At 37.9% G+C, this 27,419-nt stretch overlaps 1 protein-coding gene across 2 annotated transcripts in view; it reads left to right on the top strand.

Annotated features, from left to right (window-relative positions):
• The window catches only part of dpp6b (dipeptidyl-peptidase 6b), a 182,431-nt gene that overhangs the window by 25,669 nt on the left and 129,343 nt on the right, over nucleotides 1-27,419 (top strand). The window contains exon 1 of one of the 2 annotated variants that reach the window (XM_051700841.1): nucleotides 15,775-15,889. The exons of the other annotated variant lie outside the window; for it this stretch is intronic. The gene's annotated coding sequence lies outside the window, so the exon portion shown is untranslated. Of the gene's footprint in view, nucleotides 1-15,774; nucleotides 15,890-27,419 lie in introns of those variants that run through there. 2 annotated transcript variants of the gene reach the window in all.

Below are 27,419 nucleotides of genomic sequence, written 5' to 3'. Positions count from 1 at the left end.
AAAGTCTATTGTTTTAGAGAGATGAAGTCTATTCCATGCATTACTGTTTTGGAAAAAGAATCTCTAACCAGGATAGAGAGGGAAGTGGATGGCCAGATGCACAACAAAAAGACAAGTAAATCACAGTCTCTAGTTTGAGAAACAGACTCCTCACAGGTCCTAAATTAGCAGCTTCTAAATGCCAAAGACCTGCATTGCTGCAAGAGACAAAGAGAAAATGTAAAGAATACAACATATATTTTAATAGAAATAGCCATTTGTAACATCCTAAATGCCTCTAAATCATCTCTTAACTACATAATGTGCATTGTGACTGAAACACATTCCTATTTCAGGTTTATTCTCATTCACGTATGTCCAAATATTTTGGCTATTAAGTTAACATACTGTACAAAAGTAATATACTGCAGTATCATAGAGGTGGAAATGTATCCTCTGTGATATTGCAACAAATATCCTGATATGGAATGAGATTATTAAGCAAACTGTTATCAACTCCTACATGCCAACTGAACAAAATAAGGCAAAAATAAACACTTCACCATGTTTAGTGAGAGATATGATTGATTCAAACACTAAAAGTGGTTGTTCTGTATATGTATTATTGTATTACAGTTGTAATAATAAAGTTTTAATTAACATTATGGTTATTTAACATACTGAGATATTATTATTGAGTAAATTGTAGCATTTGGTTACATTATGTTTTGTGATTTCTCATACCTTCTTTATAACATCCATCCCTTGCACACATTTGGCCTCTAGCAGATGAGGCTTTTCAGACAGATAAACAGCAGTGAAGTACAGTACAGCACCGTGAGCGAGAGTGTTACCCGCTAGGACAGTTTATTTTGAACAATAGGGGCGAACGGTTTTAACGCTGAAGTACAATACCGAACTGATGCGGATTGATAGAAGCAGAGAGCCCATCTGTGCGTGCGATGATGCGATGAACTGGACGGCGGGGAAACAATTATGTTCAGTGAAAAGTCAAAAGATGATTGCAATGTATGTAATTATAACTATATCACATATTACTAATAAAACATAGGAACTCGTTGCGTTTGCATTTTTTGCCCCCATATTTTGAATTTCTGGGACATTTTTGTCAATTTCTGTGGCATTTTTGTCCCGAGGCCCCATTAATTTCTGACACTATTGGCACTGTATCTTTCTGAGTTAATTAAAAGTTTGTTTTAGACATATAGTAGCAAGTAAACAAGATATCCCCTCATATGTATGTCAAACTACATTGTGTTAATGTTTGACAGTTAAAACAATGCCTACCTTAAAAACAAGTGAAGTTTGATCAGTGGTTAAACGTGCTTAGACAGTTCCCTCGTACCTGAATGAATGGCTCCTTTCCAGAATAAAATGAAATATGCAGAAAATCACCATATTACAGTTCTTGTATAGTGACAGGGCAGAAAGTCTTAAAGAAGCTAGAGAAGAGAGAACTCCAGCGGCAGTTTATGCAAGCTGCTGTGCTCATGATGCTGTGCCCTGCGGCTTCCGTCGTTTTCCAGCGTTTTAGTTTATAAACAGATTTAGCTCTTTTTTGCCATTAACAATTTTATTGATTCCAAAATTAAAATTAACACAGACAACATATGAAAACACGGAATCAAATTTTATCCATGTATGCCCCCACCCTCCCATCACCTAACATACATCCCAGTGGTCAGACATTAAATAGCAACAGACACACATATAAACATGCAGTTCAAAGAAAATACTCTATGACATAAAAAGACATAAAGTAATTAACCAACCAATAAAAAAAAAAAAAATGAACAAAGATTCCACATATTAATTACAGAAATTACCCAATTGTCCCTCTCCACTACTCCTCCCCCTCAACCCCCCAGGAAGGCCAAATAAGTGCCCCACATCCTGCCATAATCACCCAACCTGCCCAGTAGTCTATATGATAGCTCCTCAATAGCCGCCACTCTGCCCAACTCGGTGCACCACACATGAAATGAGGGTGCACCCGGCGACTTCCATCCTATGATTATCACCTGCCTGCCGATCATCACGCAGGTAAGGACCCAGTTTTTTATGTGTTTATTTATAATATTAATACCCGCCCCATCACCAAAAATACAAAGTCTAGGGCAGAATAAAATCTGAGTGTCCAAGACCTCGCAGACAAATCTCTGAACCCCAGACCAAAACTCCTGAATCTCAACACAGGACCAAAAAAACATGGGCCATGTCCCCATCCTCCAACCAGCATCGCCAGCAAGTAAGTGTGTCTTTAAGGCCAAGCCTGTACAGTCTAGAGGGGGTCCAATAAAGACGATGCAGAATCTTAAATTGAATGAAGCACACTCTTGCATCCCTAGACATAGACTTGACATTTTTAAAAATCCTACCACATTCTCCATCTTCTAGTACTAAATTCAGGTCTCTCTCACATAACTTCTAAAGAGATGTTAGAACCCCATCCCCTAGACTCTGAATTAGCCAGGAATAGTACGCTGAAGCTTCATGACCTTTTCTAAAAGCAGCAAGCACCATCTCAAGAGTGTATGCCGCTTTAGGGGGCTGCGTAATACACCCAAAGGTGGTACAGAGTAGATGGTGCAGATGTAAATACCTGAAGAATTGAGATCTGGGCATCCCAAACTGCTGTATAATATTTTCAAAGGATCTCAGTGCTCCATTTTCATACAGGTCACCCAGCGTAGTAACACACTTCTCAATCCATTCTGTCCAGCAGTCAGGAGACTTGTTAATGCACAATTTTGGGTTTAACCAAATACTTGCGGAAACGTTCAGATAAATGTCAGAGCTGAACGCGAGAAACTTTTGTCCACACTAAATGCATGTGTGAGATAACAGGATGTGTCTTCTCTCGACAGCTTGGTGGGAAGACTTTGCAATGGCAAGATAGGGGCAAGGAACTCCTGTTCAATAAAGAGCCAGGGAGGGGCTCTCTCAGATGGAAGTGACCAATGTGCCGAATGTCTGAGACCAAAAGCATAATAGTAATACAAAATCTTGGGGAGACCTAACCCACCTTTGTCAACTGGCCTGTGTAACTTGTTAAAATGCATCCGAGGATGTTTACCATTCCAAATAAAGGATTTAGCAATACTATCAAATTGTTTAAATAAAAGAGGGGAACTTCAATGGGGAGAGACTGTAGTAGGTAGTTGAATTTTGGAATACAATTCATTTTAATAAAATTAACCTTCCCAATCTTAGATAAATTTAATGAAGCCCACCTGCCCACACCGGCCGAAAAACTTTTTATTAACGGGTCAATATTAACTCTGACTAAATCAGACAAATTTGCTGGAAATAAAATGCCCAAATACTTAATGCCCTGCTTGGGCCACTGGAAGACGCCCGGCTGGAAATTCGTTACTGGGCAGTATGCTGTCAGAGCCAAAGCTTCGGATTTAGACCAATTGACTCTGTATCCCGAAAATGTTGAAAAAGAACTGATAATTCTGTGGAGGCAAGGCATAGATCTAGTGGGGTCGAAGACGAATAATAAAATATCATCTGCATAAAGTAAAAGCTTATGCGCCATACCATCACCCCTGGAAAATCATCTTCCCTTCTTATCGTGGCTGCTAATGGTTCCAGGGCAAGACAGAACAATAATGGGGAAAGAGGGCAACCCTGCCGAGTGCCCCTATCCAGAGTAAAATAATCTGAAATTAATCCATTTGTTTGTACTGCTGCTACAGGGTGTCTATAAAGTAACTTAATCCATCCAATAAAAGCATTTCCGAACCCATACATTTCCAAAATCTTAAAAAGATAATCCCATCCCATATAAGTGAGATGGCAGCAACCGGAGTCTGATCATTCGCCACTGACCACATGATATTAATGAGACGCCTAATGTTATCAGAAGAACTGTGGCCCCAAATAAACCCCACCTGATCTATATGTATAAGAGATGTCATAACTTTACTTAATCGGTTAGCTAGAATTTTTGCAAAAAATGTTTACATCTAGCTGGATCAGGGAAATTGGACGGTAACTTTTACACTCGCTTGGATCTTTGTCCTTTTTAAGAATCAGACTGATCCGGGCTTGTGTCATGGTTGGGGGAAGTTGTCCATTCTTTAATGATTCTGTATAAACTTTAACAAAAGTGGAGCCAATTCTATAGCATAAGATCTAAAAAATTCAGTGGCTAAGCCATCTGACCCGGGAGCCTTGCCTGTAGGTAAGGACTTAATTACCTCGTCAAACTCCTCCAAGGTTATCTCAGAATCAAGAGAATTTTTTTGCTCAGTTGTCAATTTAGGACGTTCTAATGGTTCCACAAATGTTCTAATATCTTCATCAGTAGACGAAGACGTGGAGCTATAAAGATCAAGATAGAATTCTTTAAAAGCATTATTAATATCAATGGACAAGGTAAAAATTTCACCACCAGCAGATTCCACTAAGGGAATGGTAGAAAAAACTCGCTCTGCTTTATATATCTAGCCAAAAGCTTCCCTGCTTTGTCCCCTGACTCAAAGTATGACTGTCTTGCCCTGAATAACCAAAACTCCACTTTCCACTACAAAATAGTATTATATTTGTGTTTCAATGGGGTCAGTTCTCTGAGGCCATCAGATGACATTTGGCGCTTCAGCTCTGACTCAGCATTTTTAATGTTCCCGTCTAACTTCACGAGTTCTTGAGCTTTGGATTTTTTGATGAATGAGGCATACTGTATGATCCGACCCCTAAGAGCCATCTTAAGTGCCTCCAAAGCCACGCCCACAGAGGATACTGAAGACCAGTTGGTCTCCATATAAACACTGATTTCAGTCTTTAACATTTGTTGGAAATCAGGATTTTGCAAAAGGGATACATTAAAGGGCCAACTATATGATTTTTTTTCTCTGTGTGTGGCAACATCCCTAAACTCACCAGGGCGTAATCTGAGACTAAGATGTTTCCAATTGAGCAATCAACAACAGATGAAATGAGGGATTTAGTTATTTTAAAAAAATCTATTCTAGAATAAATCTTATGAACTGATTAAAAAAATGTATAGTCCCTCCCAGATGGGTTCAGAAATCACCAAATATCTACAAGACCAAGATTTTTACACATCCTGTGAAGCATCAGTGTTGCTCTAGGGGGCTTGCACACTTTTGCTTCACTATGATCAAGGACTGAATCCATCAGTAGATTAAAGTCTCCTCCCAATATTATATCATGAGGGGTGCCAGCGGCTTGCAACATCCCCTCAAGATCTTTAAAAATGCCCTGATCATCAGCGTTAGGTGCATAAATATTAGCCAAAATCAACCGTTGCCCCTGAATGTCTGCTAAAACAAAAATGACTCTTCCTATTTTATCTTTAATCTGTTTGAGAAATTTGAATTGTAGATGTTTATTTATCAGTATAATGACCCCCCTACTCTTACTTGAGCCAGCACTAAAGAAAATTTGTCCACCCCATATCTTCCCAAATTTTTCAGCTTCCTGTGGGGAAAGATGTGATTCTTGAAGAAAGACTATATCATATTTCTTATGCTTAAGAAAAGAAATAACCTTCCTTCTTTTTATGGGGTGCCCCAACCCATTCACATTCCATGTGGAGAGAGACAATTCGTTCATATTAACATTTGACATATTGATATAATGAAAAAAATATATTGTGTGTCAAAGGCAAGATTATACAGACCACATTCCCCATTAATGCAACAATCAAACCCCGTACTTTCCCTCTAGCAAAGCAAAAAAAAAAAAAAAAAAACGTGTGCATGAACCCCACGCACGACAGCGCCAACTGGCGTCAATCCCTCTAAACTCAAAAGGTCAGTGTATGCATGCGAGAACCCCCCGACAACTTTGCCATCGGATTTCTCAAGTCCGGTGCTTCTGCACAAATTTTGTGAGGCAAAATTTCATAACAGAAAATACTTTGTAAAACAGACCCCAGCCAACAGAAAGAGTAAACACAAAGAACATGTAGATTAATTCACAGAACTGTCCTGAAGGTGTGTTCCTCCATAAAACAAACTCCCGCTGATGTAAAGCCGTTCAGTTTCCTCGGAAAGACTTTTCAGTGAGCCGGCTGTTATGAGTACAGCAGATGATGTAATCATTCTAATGTCCCTTAAAAATACTCCACAAAAACAAACTCCATCCAACAGGAGGTGTAAGCACAAAGAACTATCAGATTCATCCACAGCTGACCCGAGGCAGTATTATTCAACAAAACAAACTCCAGCTGTTAGGCGGAACCAGCACCTAAAGAAACAAAACAGGCATCCTGGTTCCTCGGATGATCAAGAATCAAATTCACTCAAAGGCCGTGTAAAAAAAAAAAGCACCATAAATTTGATAAAAGACGTCCTTTATGTGAGCGTGTAGATATTTTGCAGTCATCCACAGTGTCCATTCTCAATCTGGCCAGGAACTTCAGTGTAAAAGCGATCTTCCATCAATGCAATCGTTTCTTGGAGTGTCATGCCACAAAACAAACTCCAGCCGCTAGGCGGAGCCAACACAGAAAGAAACAAAAAAATGGCGCCCAACTTCCTCAGACAATCGAGACACTGAAACGCCCAATGGTTTACTCACCCATAGTTTGTATGAAAGCCAGTGCTTTTTGGGGGCATAAAAATACTTTGCTGCCGTCCTTGGTGTCTATTCTCAGTTTGGCCGGAAACATCAGTGCAAAAGAGATCTTCCGTTGATGTAAGAGTTTCTTGCATTCCTTGAACTGATCGCGTTTCTCTCGTCGATTTCACATAATCCAGAAACAAGAAAATATTATGATTCTTCCAAGAAAGCTTTCCTTTGCTCCTCGCCTGGCACAACACGAGATCTTTATCGGATGATCTCAGAAATTTGGCCAGAATTGATCGGGGCCTGTCTCCCTCAGCAGATCTGCCAGCCGGGACTCTGTGAGCTCGCTCGATTTCCAGCTTATGTCCTGTTATGTCGAGCAGACTCGGGAAGAGCTCGTCCAGGAATTTCACCATATCTCAGCCCTCTTCATGCTCAGGAATTTCAACAATTTGAATATTGTTCCTTCGATTCCTATTTCCAAGATCTTCCAGTTTTTCAAAAATAAATTCCAAATCTGTTTTGGATGCGGGCGGATTAGCGGATAATTCCCTTTCTGATGATTCCAGATAATCGATTCATTTCTCAACTTCTGTCACTCTTGTGACCAACTCAGAGAATTTTGTTTCCATCACCGTAATCGATCGACGTATTACAGCGAGATCCTCCAAGTCAGCAAAAACCTTTGTCAGCATCACTGAGATGTTGGACAGTTGACGCTGGATTTCATCTCCCGACGTGCTTTCCAAATCGAGTCCCCGGCTCGCAGGGCCTCCAGAGGTCTCAGCTTGAACACGTAAGTATCTTTTATTGTCTCCAGAGTCTGAGGATTTTGACTTCTTTGCCATGTTTACCTCAAAGAGCAAATATGTAACTGGGTGTAGCGAATCTCACCGGTTATAACATGAAATTAAAAAACAGCAAAGTGCACAGAGCTAGCTGCTCACACGTCTGCTTCTCACATGGCGTCATGTCAATTCCAACAGATTTAGCTCTTATAACTTTCATCTTCCCAAAAATTCGGTTTTTGTAATTGTGGTGAAAAATAACTGTTGAATACTTCATTTTTAATCAACTCAAACAAAAGTAAAAGTACTTATTTATTTATACTTAAAGTAGAAAAATTTAAAAAATGTACTCGAGTAATGAGAATAGTTGTAATTCGTTACTTTCCACCTCTGCCTTCATGTTTTTAGGAGGCTCATTCAGCAGGGGGCAGTAAGCGCAACTCCAGCTGTACAGGCAACGCGCAACTGTACAAGCAACAAACCACACTTTACTGACAGCAGACAGCACAAGATGAGGATGTGTTCTTGCGTTCAAATACGGCTGGTCGGAGCGTTACTCTGAAAACAGCAGACTTGAAACATGTTTTTCTAAAATTTAAACTGTTTAAATGGAGCGTCTCACCTTTGTTGTGTTGCATCATAAACACAGCATTTAGAGGACGTTGTGTTTAATGACGCGACACAGCGAAAGTGGACACTCCAAAAGATGCGTCCTTAGAAATCGAATCATTACAGGACGTGATTTGTCCCGTATTTAAGCTGGTCCGATGGCGCCACGCCAAAATCGTTCAAGATCATTAATTTAACCTTGATATTTGTTGGAAATTTTGCCTACGGTGGGTAAGGGACCATCTGAAAAGTCCACACATTGTGCTAAAATGTGCTAAAACTGTGGAGGGTGTGGTAAGGGACCGTCTGAAAACGTCATTACCATATTCATATAGCATGGTGTTTACATTGAAACTTCAAGGTACTTCAAAGAATCTCATGTTATTTCAAGGGTACAATTCCAAAAAACACAGGACTACCATGTCCAAAAAATCACGGTAAAACCATGGTACTTTATTGTAAGTGATACATTTTAACCAAGACTTGATAATGTGATTAAATGCAGTAGGCAAAACATTAAGGTGAAACTAAAATACCCAAATATGGGAAAATGTATTTGCTCATAATTCTCAGAAATTAGAAACGTTGATGGGTTGAAGCACAGTACTTAATATCAGCTAATTTCATGCTAATTGCCTTTGTGTCTCCGGCGTCCTTCAGTTTATTTTAGCGATAATTTTCATCATGTCACGTCTGATTCATAGCTCTCATGTTCTAGAGCTCTTAGCAAGTACACTTCACCCACTTTCCCATAAAACAGGCTGCAATTTCATGTACCGGTGTCCTCAATGGTAGGAATTAAGGCACAGAGGTATGAGGAAAGCAGGCACTTATAAAGACTGAGAGGACGCCGGCTCTGCTCTACTGACGGATTTTCTATGCCATTAATTGCCTTGGCTGCCAGGTTGATATTTTGTTGTGTATTTGCAAAATTCTTCAACTCCCCTGTTTTCAACACTCTTTCGTTACATTTACATGGAGGTGAGATATGGATTATGCTCATTGCAGTGTTGTGTTGATTGTGTGAAATATCTTACCAGATGTGTTTCGACTTATATTATTGAGTACTTTTTAAGAAATCGTGAAAATTCATCATTTACTCACCCTCATATTGTGGCAAACTCATGACTTTCTTTCTTCTGTGGAACACAAGTACAGTTTTATGACATTTAAAACATATGTGACAACCTGCCCCAATCACATAATTTGAAAAATCATACATTTTAACACTTGTATTACAGACACACCTACATTTTATTACAATGCGATTATCTTCCGTGTTAGCTCACCGAGCCTTGAGCCCAGTCAAGCATGCTCGAAGTGAAAGTAAAGTGTTTAATAGTCTTAATTTTAAGACTAGTAAAATTTTCATCTAAGAGTAATTCATGAAGCATTTTAACGCTAAAGTAGCACCTAAACCCACGACAGCTTAGTAGTCCTTCTGAGGACTTCTAAATCCCTAAGAGTGACTCACAAATGATCCGAAGCATGGCTGCTACCATCAATCTACATTAAAAACAATATATTAGAATATTATTATGACATTGACCGTTTAAAATGTATCGCCTGAATCACAAATGAGTCTATGTATTTTAATAATGTAGTTTAATGTAATTATAAATATTATAATGTTGACATTGATCTTTAAAAAATGTATCGCCTTAATTGCGAGAGTGTTTTTTCATTACTGTAAATTTAGTTAGAGATGTAGCTACTTCTCCCACAAACCGAAACAACCCAATTACACCGGAGATAAAGGTTTTGGCAACTCTGCGCTCCTTGACCACATCAAAATGAAACTATAGCATGGACGAATTGGGGATTCCTGTAATTCGTCATCAGAATCATCTATCAAACTATAAATTCCTTCTCCAGACTGCATACATCTGACAGTTCATAGCATATGTTTTTTTGTGACTGTGTGCTCACTGCAGAGAAAAAAAGGTGGCATCCACGGCTATCACAGGGGTACTCAGTGTACTGGATATCTATCTATCTATCTATCTATCTATCTATCTATCTATCTATCTATCTATCTATCTGTCTGTCTGTCCAGTATCTATCTATGTATTTGTGTGTATATACTGTATACATATCATTGTCTGTCTTAGCTGACAAATATTGGTTCCCTATCTACCAATCACTTTTGTAGCCATTTTATGAAACAAAAATGTATGCGATGGCATAGTGCTGCACTTAGCATTTGTGCTCTTCAAATAGGACCCATTATTTGTCCTTTTCCAGGCTTAGCTTGTGGTTTGACATGCAGCCCTGCTCTTCTTACAAAGCTCACAAAGTCATACTACCTCTTTTAAAATATCCAAAGCAGTCTTTCTCAGAAAAGAGCACATTTTTATCCACTGGTATTCAGTTTTAAGTTCTCTTTCGAGCCTGGAGTAGCTCTCGCCATTGCCGCACACACCACTCTAGCATATGTGAATAAACGCTTCTCTTTTAACTTCAGCTGAGTGAATTGAGGAATTTGCATTAGCAGAATTCACCAGCTGAAGTCATGGGGTTAGCTAGAGCTCGCCTGGGTGTTTAGACGTGTGGTTTTGTAATGCTGATGCGTGCTGAAGTGTAAATGGAGGATAATGGCCTGGTAAGTGGTTTGGTGCTGATGCTGGTGAAACAGCTTGATACAGTTCTCTCTCTCTCTCTCTGTTTGTGTGTGTGTGTGTGTGTGTGTGTGTGTGTGTGTGTGTGTGTGTTTGTGTGTGTGGGTGGGTGGGTGTGTGTGTGTGAGTGAGTGGAGATTTCTGGCTGTCAAAGTCTGGACTCTGCTGACCTGATGAAGGCCGATACTGTTCTCATGTGTCATTGTGTCTCTGTTGCACTCATCAGAGGTTTCATGAGTTATCTTAGTGGTACTTGAGAAAGGTCAGTTAGTTTTACAGTAGCATAAACCCGTATGCACTTACACAAACAGACCAACAGAATGGCCTACATTACATCCTTGAATTTTAATGGATAGTTCACTCAAAAATTTAAGTTCTGTGATCATGTACTCACCCTCATCCTCATATTATTTTCTTCTGTCAAACACAAAATAATATCTTATGCAGAATGTCCAATCTTTTGTTTTCTCTAAAAAAGCAGTAAAATCCATCCAACCTACCTAGAAATATGATATTCCAAGCCATGTGATAGCTTTGTGTGAGAAACTGAAATTCAAGCTGTTATTCACTGATAATCATTTCATCTGCCGTAACTCTCAAATCTCCTTTGTGGTCTCATTTTTAAATGCGTAACGTCATGATTGGTCCTGTGACACTCAAGAGCCAATGCCGTTTGGAGTCAAGGACGTCAGTGAACAACAACTTAAATTTCAGTCTGTTCCTCGTACAGCTTTAGAAGACTTGGGAAGACACACAAGTAGGATGGACTACTTTTAGGATACTTTTATGGTGCTTTTTGTCCTTTTTTGGGGTTGGTGGGCTGTATAAATCACCATCCAATTTCCTTGAATGGAAAACAGAAGCTCGGACATTCTGCCTAACATCTCCTTTTGTGTTTCCCTGAAGAAAGTAAATAATACAGATTTGAAACAACATGAGGGTGAGTAAATGATGACAGGATTTCCATTTTTGAGTAAACTAACCATTTAATACTGTCATGCAAAAATACTGTACATACTCATCATACACTGTCAGATAAATATTCCAAAATGTTTGCTTTAGGGATACAACAGCTTGTCACTGGGGCAGTACCATCAAGGTACTAATATGCAGTGGTTGATTTGTATAGAAATGTCAGGGGGATGGTGTAGTCAAAGATTTTCTTTTTTTTGGGGGGGGGGGGTTGTCTAATACTTATATGGGTCATTGACAAATAAGGTTGCCCAAGGTGTTAAAATTAGAAATCTTTTTTTATTAAAACACGTGTCATGTTCTCAGAAATGTAATCTTTGTGTCCAGTTTGGTTGGACACAAATGGCATTTTTGACAAAAAATAAAATCCTAAAAAAAAAAGTTTTTTAAAAAAACTTTTAAATTGTCATGTGGTGTAACCATCAAGTAAAAAGTATTAGAATACTTTCTTTGCACCTTGAATACATGAGAGTATAAACAACTTAATCATTCATTTCCAAAAAGTTTTCTAACACATTTTTCTAGGAAAAAAAATAAAATAAATACTTTTTTCTCAGGGTTACACCACATGACTTGAACAAAATGTGCCTTTTCATAAAAAGGTCAAAAATAACTTTGATTTAGTGGACAAAAGCATTTTTAAATATGAATCGTATTTTAAAACACAATTGTTTCACTGCTTATTTTTTTTAAGAAATAACAATAAAAGATTATTCTGCTCTAGTCACGTCAAAATGTATTTATTTATTTTTTATCTGAGGAACCATCATTTCATCCAAACAGCCACTGTAGCCAAGTAGATTAAATATTTTAAAGACATTAATTAAAAATGTAATAATTAGTTTTTCATTAAATAAACACAAGATGTTGCATATGCTGCCACCAGTCATTACTATAAATAATAATGTCTTCTAGGTATGCGGTGGCATATGCCGTATGCGGTCTGAGGATCTTGTCCATGAGGCGCTGAAACGTTGTCGGGGCTCCGAACAAACCAAACGGAAGAGTCAATTATTGGTGTAATCCGAACGGTGTGGAAAAAGCCATTTTTTCTCGGGATATTGGAGTTAAAGGGATCTGCCAATAACCCTTTGTCAAGTCCAGCATCGAATAAAATTGAGCCGCGCCCAACAGATCGAGTAACTCGTCAATTCGCGGCATTGGGTAAGCATCAAATTTGGACACAGCGTTCACTTTCCGGTAGTCTACACAGAACCGGACTGAGCCTTCGCTCTTCGGTACCAGAACTACCGGGCTGGCCCAATCGCTGTGCGACTCTTGTATTACGCCCATCTCGAGCATTGCATCTAATTCTTCCTGAACAACCTTTTTCTTGTGTTCAGGAAGACGATAGGGGCAGGGGATGGTCTCGATATGGTGCTCTATGAGGTTTGTGCGACCGGGAAGGGGTGAGAACATGTCCATGAATTCCGCTTGCAATCAGGCTATGTCTGGAAGCTGCGACAGTGAGAGGAGGTCTCCATAAGGAACGAATTTAGCTTGGGAGTCACCTCCAGCCCGAGCTCCGCCCTCTCCTGAACTACCATTGCCAAGGCTACAGGCACCGCCTCCATCCATGGTTTGTGGAGGTTGAGGTGGTAGATTTGACATGCCCCTCCCTATCCGTTCGCTTAACCTCATAATCGAGATCTTCAACTCGTCGTGTGACCTCAAAGGGTCCTCGCCACTTGGCGAGTAATTTGGAGCTTAAAGTGATACAAGCACTCTATCTCCCTGTGCAAATTCACGTAGTCGAGTGCCTCTGTCGACCTCGACAAGGTCCATGCCAATTCTCTCGAAGGGGACCTCGATCAGCGGTAGAGGGTGCAATGCCGCTTTTGGGGTGACCGGTGGATTCACCAACTGACATTCACAGCATGCCGCACACCATTTGTGTACAAGAAACGGGCCATTATTCGGTTCAATGTTTTTTCGTGACCTAAATGGCCAGCCATTGGATTATGGTGATCTGCCTAGAAGAGGGTTTCCCGACGGCTCTTTGGTACTAATAGCTGAGTTGTATTTTCTTTGGTCTGAGTGTCCTGCGTCACTCAATACAACCGCTCTTTAATAATTGAAAAGTACGAATATGTGAGCACGACATTAGACTGGAGCTGTTGCCCATCAATTACTTTCACTTGGACAAAGGTGTGCTTGAAGGACTCATCACGTGACTGCTCCAGAGGGAAATCCCCCTCAGGGAAGCTCTGAGTATGGGAATTCCCTTGCCTGCATCATCATGACAAGGAGCAGATGTAGATGGCCCTGGCACACCTCTCCAGCCATAGCATCACATGCCACACACCGAGACGACACTTTGCAGGACCCATCCACATATATTACCCTCTCAGAATTAGTGGATGGGTGAGGCAGGAATTAATTGCGGCCTTGACTTTATGCCTTTTTCCCCTGAATCATATCTCAATGATAACCACCAGATACTTGTGAATGTCACCATGCACACACCTCACCCTCACCCATTTATTCTTACCCAATGCATCAAGCGTTGGTGGATAGAGATTTGGGAGCAACCCGCATCCAAGCTTGATGTGTATCCCCTTTTACTCTTATCAGTATCAGATACACCCCTGCCCAATCGGGGGCGGCCTGCGGAGCATCAGGGATCCGGATGTTCATGGCACTGCAGGTTCCCTCGGCCAGCAAACATATCTGGCAGTCATCCCGGAGCTGTTGCTGGATGACTTTCTTCAAGTGCTGGTAGTCCAGGAGGCTGGCGGTGGGAAGTTGCTGTGCCGCTAGGTGCGCCTCCCTGGAGAGTAAGGGCACTAAGTGGGCTGCCCACTGGTCAGGAGGCCACCTCCACCAACAGGTCGAGGAAGGCCTCCAGATCATCATTTGGCCCATCTTCAGTAGGGTCACAGGTGGGGTGGGCTCCGGTGGGGTCGTAGTGCCAGCCCCCTCCCTGATGATCAGGGGCCAGATTCATGAAAATGTTCTTAAGAAAAAAATTAAGAAAGTTCTTAGGATAAATTATAAGTTCATAAGAACGTTCCTAAGTGCAATTCTTGAAAAATTCTTAAGAAGTTCTCCGATATTTTCTTAAGAACATCTTAATTTTTTTTCTTAAGAATAAAAAGACAGACTTTGACATTGTCTAATCAGCCTGCTAATGGAGTTGCCTTGTCTAATAGCCTACAACAAATTCAGTACTTCAACACTGGTAAATTGTAACGATAAATTTATCTATTAACCTTTTTTTTTTTTAAGTAGCAAGCACCTCACGATAATTTTTTTGAATGTAAAGTGCGTGAGATGTGTTAGTTTAACAACATTAACCGTCAAAGGAGAATTTACTTGCTGCTAACCATTTGATAACTTTTAATTTGACATGGAGGGATAAAAAAGAAACAATAACTTCAGTAGACAAGAGCTGGATGTTCTTGTTGAGGAAATTATTGCAAGGAAAAAGTTCTCCTTTGGAAGCTTGATAATAAAATCACGTCAGAAATTACGAGGCGGGTAAATGGGAAAGGGTGGCGGAAGCTGTCTCCGCTGTGGCCAACTCCGATAGGGATGTGGATGGGGGGTGAAAAAGAAAGTCTCAGCTTTCTAATGTTATAATTATTATGTTTCTTTGAACTCTAAATCAAGGAGAGCACTATATGCAGCGCATCCATTAGCATGATCGGTCACCACATTAAGAAGCTTCGAAATAATATTTATTGTTTGAATTTGGTGATAAAATTGACATGGTTTACAAGCTGAAAATAAAAATATAATTAAACACAAAACAGTTTTTTTGGTCAAAAATAAAATTTCTACGTAAACAACCCATTGCGACTTGAGACTCAACATGTAAAACCCAGTAAATTCGTTAAACATCTTACCTTTTAGAACTTAAGACAACTGTGAGGTTATCCTAACTTTAAGATGTTATTTACGACGATATTTAAGAACATTTTTGTTTCAAGAATTTGAATGCTTCTTACATTTTTTCTTAAGAACAATCTTAAGAAAAAAGATAAGAACTTTCTTAAGAAGTTTATTCGGGAATACAAAATATTCGTAACTTTTATCTTAAGTTACAAATTAAGAAGAAAATGGTAGTGAAGAAGAAATTTCTTCTTAAGAACGTTTCGTGAATCCGGCCCCAGTCTCCGGAACACCTGCCGGTCATCCGCTTGTGCACTGGGCAGGGCTTGGAACCATTGTTCCAGCTCCAGGCGTAACTCCATGAGGGCTTGGTGTTGGTTTTGCTGGATGCTGGCAAGGGACTTGAAAACTTGCGGTGAAGACTCCATAACGGCATTATCCTCCAAAGCCGGGTTTCAGCACCACTATGATATGACTGAGTTCGTGGGCAATGGAGGAGTCAGAAGACAACGAAACAGGTTCAAGGTCAGTGTCTTTAATTCAATGCTTCTCTTGCAGACACTCAATCGATGGGAACCGTCGGTAACATAAATATAAAACTCAGTTGTAATGAAAGCACCCCCAAATAATGAACACTCTCTCAGATCATTGCTGTCAAGCTTTTGGTCACTCTCTCCCCCACACTGACGCTCTGGTGTGCCTTTTCAGGTCTCCCTCCGCCATCACTATAATTAGAGACAGGTGTTAGAGTAATCACAACCCAGGTGACGAGACTTACCTCTTTCCCTCTACCGCAGACAGACACATGACCACGCCCCTCATGCCACAGTTATATGACCAAAATACAATATTATTTAGCGGTTCAAGCAAAAATGATCAAAACATGTAATTTATTTGCCCTTTTACCCCAGTTTGACTTTGCATGTAAACTTTAGCAGCTTTACTGGCTTATCCAATGTGCGCAAGTGTTGTGCAATTATCACAGACTATTAAAATTGTGCTCATAGCCATTTACATTTTGATATCAAAAGAGGAGAATAATAAGTCTCATTTAATTGTGGGTTTCTTACGTTGTCTTTTTCTAATAAGCTGGTTTTTGATGGTTATGAACGTCTTGCTGTGCATGTGATCATGCTCAGTGTCAGCTGGGTGAGGCTTGCTGCTGCTGTTTCTTCCTCGCAAATCCACCAATTTATGCGTGATGTCAGCGTAAATAAAACAACATTTTTGATGTACTGTATTTCTGGGACATGACACCGTTGTTTGGCAAATTCTACAAGTTATAACGCTACAATCTACTTGGTATTTGCCATCGGTCTTCAAGCTCTCAACTCACCTTTGTAGACTAGTTGCTCTGTTTTCCTGTGAGTGCTCAGCACTGCCTCTCCGGGGAGGAGACTGTTTCGCAGCTCTCAGTGTTGCATTGCTTGATTTTAATCACACTTATGTATTTATTTATGTATTTTATGATACATATGATATCAAATCGAGAATATTGTATCGTACGATACAATACGATTCAATATTTTTTTACACCCCTAGTGCTGATGTGTTGTTGTGGAGGCGGTCAGATGCAAATGTCTACTACAGTGTGACATCACAATGTGGAGGGAGTAGAGAACGAGTCGTTATAGCAGCTTGGTTTCAACAAATGCTCTATTTGCAGTGAGGTGGAAGTTTGAGTTCTGAGTATGTTTTATAGTATAATTATATAATATATAATAATATCAAATTCATGACCCCTTTTAGGTACCATTTTGTACCCTTTAGGGATAGATAAGGTACAAATACATTCCAGTTGACATGTAAAGGGTACAGTGGGTGTACCTTTGAGGGTATTGCCCCAGTGACAAGCTGTTGTACCCCTAAAGGTAATATTTTTTGCAAATTTTTTTGTGTTGGCCAGTTCACATTTAAGTTTAGGTTAAAATAAGGACACAAACACTTAGACATAGGGGAGGCCTTTAATGTGAGTGTTTGGCAGGGTTAGTGCTGAGTCTCAGTGTGTGGTTAGGATCCAGATCAGGTGCACTTAAAGCCGGGGTGTGTCATCACCATTAAACGATCTTCAGCCCGTGACCTGGGCCACATTTCTCCCACATGCATCCTCAGACACACTCCTGCAAACCAGCACCATCACAACATGAAGACACGCAAGCTGTCCAGAATCCAGAGGTTATGGGTTGTAAGTTTGTTTTGTGCATTTTATCATCATCTGTTCATGAAATCTGGTAGTGTTGCTGGAAAAGTTGCTAAATGTGATTCTTTTCATTGTTTTGTTTGCATCAGTTGGTTCTGCACGAAACTTGTTTAGAGGTTTAGCGTGTTTTCCCATGGCACATCGTGGGGGACGTAGGATTGGTTAGTATTGATCTTATGGATTTATTGTAATGATTGTTTCATATGTTTTACATAATTGGTGCTTCTCATCTTACACACTATTCCTCAGATAGATTTGTTTAAATGTAAGTCAGTGACAGTGACTCGTTTCCTTCGCTTATGTCTTCTAAACCATTAAGAACTTTGAAAACGTTTTATGTTCTTCTTAAAGTATATTTAAGGATAAGTGCCCCCTATTTCTTTATAAATATTATATGGATGAATTATAGATATAACACGATTATCTATAAACAGAGTTCCCACTGTTATGGAAAACCTGGAAATATCACAGACTATTAAATTTGTTATTTATAGGCCTGGAAAAGTTATGAAAATTAATCAAATCTTAAGTCATGGAAAAGTCTATAGTGAATAATTGTTTTAAATATTTGTATAATTTTTTTTAATATATTTTGTATATTTATATATTTTTATAACAGTTACGTAAATAAATTTTTTCTAGTTGTGCTCTGCTGTAAAATATTTAATTGGCTAGAAATTGCTTTGTGAGTGCACAACTCTTAACAAGAAGAAATCCTGCACACTGCTGTTTTTGCAAAAAGTATTACAAATGTATTAATACAATGTTTTGTTCATGCGACCTTTGTCAGATATTTAAAAGCCAAGAATGAAACACCTGCAAAATTAAAATATAGATCAGCCAATCAAAATGTATTGCCAACAGTCATGGCCAATGATAATTTTTGTTATTTTGCTTTTTTGAGTGCATTCTCTATAAAATTATATTTAAAAATCCTTATCCAGTGATCCAGAACAAATAACAGTCAATTGGTCATTGGACATTCATTGGTCAAAAGGTGTGGGAACCCTGTAATCCCCCCACAAAAAACAAAACAAAAAAACATCTATTTTTGAAATGAAACTCCAAAGGCAGTGAAATTCCAAAATGCAAATTGTGTCTCCTCAGAGGCGTTTGGGATGTCAGGTAACTGTTGCACTTTCAAAGGTTTCTCTTAAGTAGGTGTGGATTACAAAACAGCTTTCTCCGCTATTTGTGTTGGACTCTAGGGGGAAGAAGGCGTATCTCAGAAATGGGTTCAGTTTATCTATCCGGATTCTGCTTCTCTGTAATGAGAGAAAATCAAACCAACTCGGATTATACACTAACAGAGTAGCTCATTTCTATATAATGTACATTCATGTATGTGATAACTCTGTCATAATCTAACTACAAATGTTTAAACTCCCCCTTCCTATTAGTATGACTGAGAGCTGTGATCTTAAAATTGGTTGTGGTATAACTGATATGTTCCCAGAGGAAGCAAATATTGCACAGAAGTTGCTCTTGCATAGCTCATCAGATATTATGGAGTTCTCAGTTATGTTTCATTTAAGCACCAACTTTGTCTCCAATATTTTTCATGAAATTCCTTAGACGAAATTAGACACAAATGAGACAATCGTTGACATATTTGGTCTTGTAACAATTTGATGAGAAATTTTTGAGTTTTCTTTTTGAAATCTCTGGCTTTGGTATCTTGGCAAATCTGAGAACACTTTGAAACATTGTTGAGATCTCTTCTGAAAATCTAGAAGAGACGCATGAGTTTCAGGTGTTTTCAGAGGAGAAAAAATATGAGAACCAGGCCAAAAGTTAAGCAAAAGTCTTAAATGGCTCTTCATTTAATCTTATTGCTGCCTAGAAGCAACAACTGAGATAAAAAGGAGATCTTATGGTCTTATGGTTTGTGCTTACAGTGAGTTTGCCGTGTCTATACCTGTTGCGGCTTCATATTTCATATATTGCAACTCGTATCAAGCTTGTTATTTGCAACTTCTCTCTTATCTCTCTTATGTTTCATAAAATATAAATCACAATATGAATATATTGTGCCATACTTTGTTAAGCAGGCTACATATTCATTTGAAAGTGAATTTATGAACTTGCAATGCTGTGATTAGTATGGAATAATTGACAAAATATTGCTGAATTATTTAAAAGTAATACACACCCTGAGGCAGAAATGTGGCCATGATGCAAAGCTTTCGCACAGCTACTGAATTCACTGTACTTTTTATTTTAAAAGAAGTTTAAAAAAAAAAAAAAAATCAAAACTTTTGCTGTAGTAGACAGTATATAGTTCTTTGAATTTATTTTATTTAATTCAGAAAGAATGTGGAGAAGTGAAATTGAGATTTAATGTGGTCAACACATTTAACTTCATTGCATGCAGTTACAGAAAATGACCTTGAGACATTTTGTCAACCAATCAGAATCAAGAATTCATCAACACTATAAAGAAATATGTTTTTAGCCTATAGTAGCAGAATCAAATAATTTAAAAGCAGGGCTCCAGACTAAAAAAATTACTAAGGAGCCATAGGCTCCTAAACTGAAACATTAAGGAGCCAAATGGCTGTTTTAGTTGCCACATCACAGAATTGCTCAATTTAGATTGCTGTTCAGAAACAAGATAGAAAGCGGAAGAAAAGGAAGACAGCTGATCACCCATTAATCGGAGGTTTAATAAACAGAATATATAGTTGAGAAGATAAGTTTGCATTCCCTTTGTCTCATAAATGTTCACACCCCTTTCATAATTTATACAAACATAAGAGATAAAATATTGTTTTTTATTTAATACTGCTCTTCAGAATCTACATAACAGTTATTTACATAAAGTTTAATATGCATATAGTAGTGTGTTGTCTTCTTGAGCATCAGTGAATGTGTGCACCTAGTGTAATAGTTGTGAATGAGTCCCTCAATAGACCTTTCTCACACTCCGGTTTTGGAACATGGAAGTAAACTTTTGCAGGGTACTTCGACAGCGGTGAATGGGAGTGAATGGGAGACCAATTTGCTCCAAGAGCAAAAGAAAAAATCCACTATTACATTTGAATGACTTTCCAGAAGGAAAAAAAAAAAAAAAAAAAATAGAGAGCAGTGGATTAAGACAGTCAGATGGGAGAAGATGCCAAATTTACTGTCTCTTTCTCAGCAGCTGATATCGAAACCCCTTCGCAGCTGTGGGTAATCCATTTTTAAAAACTAATTCCAGGGTAATTTAACACAAAGCATAATGTTATAAACCTACGCGCAAAAAAATAAATAAAAAATGATCATATAAAAAAGGTTGCTAGATTTACGCTGCTAAATAAGGTGGAAACGCGTCATCACAGTCTGTGAAAGAGGTCTATTGTCCTAAGTGTCAAAAGCTTGATTATATATATATAATATAAATTGTTTTAAATATTGCCTTAGTCTTTTACTGTTACCAGATGGCCCAGACACAGAGACTACAAGAGTGAAAATTGAATGAAATCCCAGATGCAGTTTATTGTGCTACTCCAACCCCAATCAGTAATTATCAGAAGAAGAAAAAACTGGTATACAATACGTGACTTTTAATTATAAAGAAGCCCGAAATACACTTGGGACTTTTATTTTGAAATGTCTGCGTTCACAGTTGTGAGTTCACTGACGGCTGATTCGCTGAGAAAGTGAATCTGACTCAAACTGCTAACCTGAGCTCCTGAGTTCAAACCCTCAGTTCTTCTCGCGTGATTCATGAAAAAGACCCGGTTCAAAAGAGTCATTTGTTCGACTCTCTCGCTCTGGGTTTTTTGTTGCGTGTGGTGCAGCGAGCTCTTCAGAAACAGAACGGGTGAAAAGCGGCACAAGACACACTGATGGTGTGTGCTCTATAGATTTATTCAATAACTGACAAGTTGATTTCTGACAAAACCGCATATGAACGCACACAACCCGACTGTCGCCAATGGCGACTAGATATTAAATGATTGTCGCAATCAATTATTTTTGGTCGCATTTGCAACCATTTTAGTCGCAGTCTGGAGCCCTGAAAAGGTTTATTTTCTTGTGGTTTATTGTACTTGCATATTTTTATTACCATGCAATATTAGTTTTACTCAGTATTTTTAACACTTGCTTATATTTATGATGTCAATGGGTCAACTTGTTCGTCCCAGACTAATTTGTTTACTCTTTATTTAAGCAGACCACTCATTACCTGAATTTAGCTAATTTGTTTGAAGAGATTTTAATGTTTTGAGGTTTTAATTGCTTATTAATAAGTTTAAATGAACAAAGAATTGTTATTTCCTGCAAATTGTTTTCTTAACTGTTCTCATGTAAGCAAGCTATCAGTTTACCACTGGCAATTTATTTAGAGGCAGCTATCGATGATCTGTCTGCTTCTTGGCTGCTGTGGGTAACTTGAATTATTTGGATTTGGGATGCAGAAAAGATGCACTAAATAATTGTAATCTACTTTAATTACTTTGCTGATTTTAACTTTAAAGCCCTAAACCTAAATGTTCTTTTTAAGGCTTTTAATCAGCCCTGACTGTAGATGAACTGTGCTTTACATTAATCTTCATCATAAAAACACCATGCCTAAAAACTGTAATGTGAGAGCTCATGGAATTACACTGGTCAAAATGAATACATCACTATGTCAAGGTGTTGTATTGCAACATAACGCTTGTCAACACAATGAATGATGGTGTACCGTATATTGTAAGCATCAGCAAATCACCAATTTTAATGTATCAGAGGATCCATTTAGCTTTTAGCCACTTACATTAATGGGCTACAACAACACACTTACTGCAATTTGCTGAAAGTCAAATGCCTTCCCTTATTTCACTTCACAAACTGTTGTCAAACATTTCAGTTCTGAAGTTACATCGGCTATTTCAAATTTGAAATATTGAGTTATGCCACGATATGGTTTGTCATTTTATGGTTCGCTATATATCAAAATTCAATATATCGTCCCATCCCTAGTAGGCATATATCTAATACATTTTTGTAAAGTTTATGCTAAAAACATGGGAAAAAATATTTTCCAATGGATGAAGAAATATACACTTTTCAATATACTGCATATTCTCTGAAAACCTAATATCTTACAAAAAAATTGGTTCTGAAGTAAATCTATCTTGTTTTAAGGATGTTTAGAAATGTATTTTTACTGGATAATCAGACAAAAATATTTTTTTACTGTCCAGCATGACTGTGTACTGGAATTATTGTGGGCCCCCTGGACCTGTTGGCCATTAGAATTGTTTTCACCAGAGCTGAGTCATCCACCTTCGTAGTGAATTGTATTATGACTGCATGTGTTGAATGAGTTACTGTTTTTCACTGCAATCAAGGGCCTTGTTTTTTACTGCCTCCACACCTGCTCCTTGTCTTGAGTCTTTTTGTGCTGCAATTGCACAGCTCCCTCCTTCAGAGCTGGAGAATTAATATAAGGCCAAATTACCAATAAAATCACAGAAAGTTAATTAAAAACTTAAGTAACTTTTATTCTTTGACATTTATGGAATGTAGAGACTGAGAACCTTAAACACTAGACTCTTTAAAAAGCACAGCTGACTCCAAAAGTGTAAGACACATTTTCCAAGATTTTAATTTTTTTATTTCTTATTTTAACATTGTAATAAATAGATAGTTTTAAGGACTAATTTATACCAAAAGAGCAAAGAAGAGATATTTAAGAAATCATATTTAAGATGCACTATTTCTAGGTCACTAATCAAATGTAAGCAAATTTGTGACATTGACTATGTTAACTTTGTACAAAAGGTCAGATTTCCTTGCTTCCGTTGAAACACTCAAGATGCTTTTTGGAACATTTTCAAATCATGCTGGATAGCATGGATCATCAGGTTTTGCATAAAATTGTGGAGTCGGTGCCAACTTGAGTGCATGCTATCATTACACAAAAGGGGACATATCATATACCAATAAACATGTTAATTTCTTCAATACAAATTTTCACTCAAATTGTTTTGCTGATAACATTTTATATATATATATTTATATATATATATATATATATATAATTAGAAAAATGCAAAATAGAAGCATTTTCAGCATAGGCTGAGACTTTTGGACCCCACTGTTTATCAGTTTTGTGATTTTGAGAAAAAAAAAAAAAAACTTAATCTGCAGAATTGTCCAAGACATAATATTACACCTGTCACACTTTTTCCTGAATGGTGTGAAAGGTTTTGTGGGATGAGTATAAAGGAGAGCCTCTAACAGTTCTGCAGGGAGTCAGTGACTGTGATAAAGGAGCACCCGCTGTCAGTATCTCACTGGAGAAAGTGTCAGTTCCAGCCGTCTGCAGCAGATGTTTTGGTCAGCAGGTCCTCGGCTCCTACAGACTAGTTAAATCCAGGAAGTCAGCAAGGTGAACTTCTCAAAAACTGTAGGGAAAGATTTGCAAGTTTATCAAATGTCAAAGTTTTATCATTCATTATTACACAACGGCCTGGAATACTAGATTCTGATTGGTCAATGGCGCCATCTAGTGGTCTGTTATTACTCTGTAACAACCGCAGCTCCATGTATCAGACTGCTCATCCGGGTACTGCGACCCGTCTCTCCTGCTTCACGTAGCACTCTGCAATCTATACAAGTAAGCTAATAAAATAATTTCAACTCAAATCAATGTTTCATGTGCTTTTATTTATTTATTTGGCAAGTAGTCTTGTAATAAGATGCATAGTGAACAGTTAGATTTTCATTGATAACAAAGTAAACACCAACAGAACTCTGACGCAAACCGGAGATTGATTTCAACTGTTTTAACTGATTTATTTCTTCTCACATAATTACAAAATTTCAACATAAATCTATGTTTCATGTCCATGTTTTTTTATTTTATTTTTTTTGGCAAGTAGTCTTGTAATAGGCTGAATAATGAGGAGTCAGACATTCATTTTCACATCAACAGAACTCTGTTGCAAACCGGAGGTTGATTTCAGCTGTTCAACGATTTCTTTCTTCTCAAATTCCATAATTTCAACACAAATCAATATTTTATGTCCATGTATTTATTATTTGGTTAGTAGCTGTGTAATAAGTGGGATAATGAACAGTCAGGCAGTTTTTATAATAAAAATAAACCCCTTCAGGTTGAAACAAGACCTCTCCGCTATGCGTCAGTGTCCTGATCAACCTGCCAGGGTTTATTGTGCGATAACAACCGGCTGAGTGTACATTATCCCTTATAGAGGGCATTATTGTTAATCCGCCTTTGTTTTATATGCTCTTCTATGCTTTAAAAGTGCAGGATCATTGAAAATCAATAGTTTTCAGTTTCAGAAGCCATTGTAGAAATGTAGTATTCACAGTCAGCCATGATTACTTTAATCAATGAGTGAAAGTGTCAAATAACAGGACAGTTACTGAGATTAAGCGAGTATTATTCAGCTGGTCATGTGACTCTAACATGGCAGCCCCCATGTGTGGACCCTCATTTTAATGTGAGTGGACATGATTTCCTACATATACTGTAAAATTGTATTTCATATCTAAATGAAACTGTTATCAGTGTTGGGTGTAATCTGCTTACAAAGTAATTAGTTACTGTAATCTAATTACTTTTAGTCACATTCTTGTTATAAGATTACAGTTACTGACTTTGGATTAAGGTAATTACTTTTAAATACATTACTTGGGTTGCACATTTCTAAAATAATATTATTTATGTATAATACATTTAAAATATCAATTTATATGTTTATATGTATATCTGTTTGCATTTATGTGATGACTGAAGGGTTCGGACAATGAACAAGGAGAAAATATAGTATAATGCTCTATTCTCCATGTAATTACAGGGACATGTGTACCAAGGCGTACCACAAATGAGATGGTGCATTGAAAAGTAGGATTTTATTTTCCAAGGCATTGTTTGCAATTCAACTCCTCATCTATTCAAACATGAGTAATGTGGCTGGAATTGTTCAATTCAGTTCAAAAATGTCCCCAAGGCCATGTAAAATTCCCACAAGGTTTAGCTAATGTCATTAACTGTGATTTCATGCATATCATCCTCTGGATAGTAAGTCATGTCTTAGTTTGTTTTATTTTTTATGGCTGTGCCAATTATATGTTCTAATACAATTTTAAACCATTCTTGTATATGTAGCCAAATCCTCTGATCTCTTAAAAGACGATTAAATGTCGAGATATACTAGAGTTTGCATCAATTAGTGTACTAAATGACTCTGAGCCCTAGTCACCCCATTCACAATAAGAGCAGACTGCACAGTTCAATGTGAAATCCAGTGATGCCTTGAAAATGTGTACAACAGTGCACACTGACTGCACTGGGCTTGACCTTCCATATTGAGTCTGACAAATGAAATCTCATCCAAAACGTTTAACTTCTTTTTCCTTAGCTCAATATTTGATTGGGCTTCCAAGAACACCAAGAATTAAAACACATGGACCCTATGAGCTTTAGTGAGTGAATAGCAGTTACTGCAGGTACATTAGTTAATGAAATAGTTAATCATGCAATTATATCATTATTGGTTTTCTTATGTCTACAGTCTGATGTCCTGTCTTATGTCGTTCTCATTGGGTTTCATCTTATTCATGATTTTTATTTTATTTTTTGTATACAAACGAGAAATTGACGCCATGCACAGACCCCATACCCCTTTGCAATCCTGCTGTCAATAATTCCTCTTTATTTTTGTTGTTGTGCGTACTTTGCGGCAGATAACCGTGGTTACAGCCTGCCTATTAATAACTTTTATTTCTAAGAGCTTTCTTTCAGTTTTACTGCCATTAAGATGGAAACTGATTAGGAGAAATAAAGTTCAGGCACCCCCTAAATTGTTGAAATTGCTCTATAACAGCAGCCGGGTTGATGAACTTGTAATGAGTAGAGAGGAAACATCAGTTGATTTCCATGTGAATCCAGATTTTGTGTTCTGTTTAGTTCATGATACATAATGGAGTATGCATGATGTTATGATGCTGTATTCCAAGTTTTCTGAAGATATACATGTTTTTGTGTGAGGAACAGACCAACTTTTAAGTCGTTATTTACTATAGTGAATAGTAGTCTTGTCCTACACACCATAACTCTCAAGTCTCATTTGCATGTCTACAGTATATTCAGACTTGGTGTGTCAAGACATGACACAATAGGTTTGATGTCAGTAACTACATTTCCACCCAAGGATTTTTTGCGAAAAATGTTTTATCGCATCAAAATAAAGCTGGTAACATTTCACAAGTGCCGACATAATATTCTTCCGTTTAACTCTAGTGCATAAACTCTATGTCGATGCTTCAAATGTCACAAAAAACTGGTTTGGAAACACTTTTTGTCAAAAAAATTGGCATTAACGCATAAATGTAGTGTCACATGACATAATTTACCCCAATCATTAGCCTGTGTTTATCATGACGACGGTAAACCAATTTATTGTACGTGATTATGGATTGATCTGAACGGCATAAAGATCCGATGCTGCAGTCATGACACTTCAAGGAGAGCCAACACAAATATCTCGTATCATGCACATCGACAAGTGCACGGAGAACAAATGAATGGCCACCGTTTATGATTAATTTAATCACGGTAGCCATCCATTTATTTATTAAAGTTGCTTTTCCACACCATTCAAAATAATAGACGGCAGTCATGGAATTAGCCCACAATACAAAAAACATATAATTTCTGTGCATAAAGATGTTTTAAATTAAAAATAAATACACAATACTAGGAGAAAAGCTTCAGTGTGCTTTTCTGAAACACTAACATGGCCCAATTCTATTAAATTATTGTTTAGCTTACTTTTGAAAAAATACCGGCAAAATTCCCTGTATTAAATTAAATAAATTACCAAATGAATAAAGTATTAAATTAAAAAA

This window comes from Myxocyprinus asiaticus, chromosome 6 (assembly GCF_019703515.2).
Source record: "Myxocyprinus asiaticus isolate MX2 ecotype Aquarium Trade chromosome 6, UBuf_Myxa_2, whole genome shotgun sequence".
Lineage (NCBI taxonomy): Eukaryota > Metazoa > Chordata > Actinopteri > Cypriniformes > Catostomidae > Myxocyprinus > Myxocyprinus asiaticus.
Note: the sequence above shows the minus strand (reverse complement) of the source record. Positions and strands in the feature narration are given on the sequence as shown.